Raw genomic sequence first — 2,377 nt, forward strand, 5'->3', positions numbered from 1 at the left:
ATGCAACTCCCGGATACCAGAATAATGCCTTGCGTGATATCAAACGTCACAACGTAACTAGGTGATTATAAAGATGCTCTGCAGGTATCTCCGAAGGTGTTCGTTGAGTTGGCATAGATCGAGATTAGGATTTGTCACTTCGAGTATCGGAGAGGTATCTCTGGGCCCTCTCGGTAATGCACATCATAAGAAGCCTTGCAAGCAAAGTGACTAACGAGTTAGTTGCAGGATGATGTATTACGGAACGAGTAAAGAGACTTGTCGGTAACGAGATTGAACTAGGTATGAAGATATCGACGATCGAATCTCAGGCAAGTAACATACCGATAGACAAAAGGAATAACGTATGTTGTCATAACGGTTTGACCGATAAAGATCTTCGTAGAATATGTAGGAGCAATTGCTACCTCTTGAGCTTGCGTTGGTTTTTCCCTTGAAGAGGAAAGGGTGATGCAGCAAAGTAGCGTAAGTATTTCCCTCAGTTTTGAGAACCAAGTTATTAATCCAGTAGGAGACAACACAACAAGCCACCGAATACCTGCAGAAACAAACACCAACTTGCAACCAACGCGACAAAGGAGTTGTCAATCCCTTCACGGTTATTCGCAAAGTGAGATCTGATAGATATGGATAAACGGTAAAGTAATATTTTTGGTATTTTTGGTTTATGGAACGGAAAGTAAAAGATTGGAAAAGAAAGTAAATAGGAAACTAGAATTGTAGATCGGAAACTTATATGATGGAAAATAGACCCGGGGGCCATAGGTCTCATTAGAGGCTTCTCTCGAGATAGAAAATATTACGGTGGGTGAACAAATTACTGCCGAGCAATTGATAGAAAAGCGCAAAGTCATGACGATATCTAAGGCAATGATCATGAATATAGGCATCACATCCGTGTCAAGTAGACCGAAACGATTCCTCATCTACTACTATTACTCCACACATTGACCGCTATCCAGCATGCATCTAGAGTATTAAGTTCATAAAGAACGGAGTAACGCCTTAAGCAAGATGACATGATGTAGAGGAATTAACTCAAGCAATATGATGAAAACCCCATCTTTTTACCCTTGATGGCAACAATACAATATGTGCCTTGCTACCCCTGCTGTCACTGGGAAAGGACACCGCAAGATTGAACCCAAAGCTAAGCACTTCTCCCATTGCAAGAAAAACCAATCTAGTTGGCCAAACCAAATCGATAGTTCGAAGAGACTTGCAAAGATATCAAATCATGCATAAAAGAATTCAGAGGAGATTCATAAAATATTCATAGATAAGCTGATCATAAATCTACAATTCATCGGATCTCGACAAACACACCGCAAAAGAGTATTACATTGAATGGATCTCTAAGAACATTGAGGAGAACTTTGTATTGAGAATCAAAAAGAGAAAAGAAGCCATCTAGCTACTAGCTATGGACCCGTAGATCTGTGGTAAACTACTCACGCTTCATCGGAGAGGCAATGGTGTTGATGTAGAAGCCCTCCGTGATCAAACCCCCCTCTAGCAAGATGCCGGAAAAGGCCCCAAGATGGGATCTCACGGGTACAGAAGGTTGCAGCAGTGGAATAGTGGTTTCGTGGCTCCCCTGGAAGTTTTTGGGGTATAACAGTATATATAGGAGGAAGATCTAGGTCAGGGGGTCAACGAGGGGCCCACAAGGTTGGGGGGCGCGCCCTACCCCCCTGGGCGCACCCTCCACCCTTGTGGTCGCCTCGTGGCTCTTCTGACTTGCACTCCAAGTCTCCCGGGTGTCTTCTGGTCCAAGAAAAATCATCGCGAAAGTTTTATTCCGTTTGGACTCCGTTTGGTATTCCTTTTCTGCAAAAACTCTAAAACAAGAAACAAAACAGAAACTGGCACTGGGCTCTAGGTTAATAGGTTAGTCCCAAAAATCATATAAAATAGCATATCAATGCATATAAAACATCCAAAACAGATAATATAATAGCATGAAACAATAAAAAATTATAGATACGTTGGAGATGTATCACCTATGAGCATCCATGTTCCGCTATTGGTTATTGACCGGAGAGGTGTCTTGGTCATGTCTACATAGTTCTCAAACCCGTAGGGTCCGCATGCTTAACGTTCGATGACGATTTAGTATTATATGAGTTATGTGATTTGGTGGCCGAATGTTGTTCGGAGTCCCGGATGAGATCACGGACATGACGAGGAGTCTCGAAATAGTTGTGAGGTAAAGATTGATATATAGGACGATAGTATTCGGAAACCGGAAGTGTTTCGGGGGGTACCGGGTGCTTATCGGGTCACCAGAAGGGGTTTCGGACACCCCCAACAAAGATATGGGCCTTATGGGCCAAGTGAGGGAACACACCAGCCACAAGGGGTGGGTGCACCCCTA

The sequence above is a fragment of the Triticum aestivum genome, chromosome 5D (genome assembly GCF_018294505.1).
Source record: "Triticum aestivum cultivar Chinese Spring chromosome 5D, IWGSC CS RefSeq v2.1, whole genome shotgun sequence".
Classification (NCBI taxonomy): Eukaryota; Viridiplantae; Streptophyta; class Magnoliopsida; order Poales; family Poaceae; genus Triticum; species Triticum aestivum.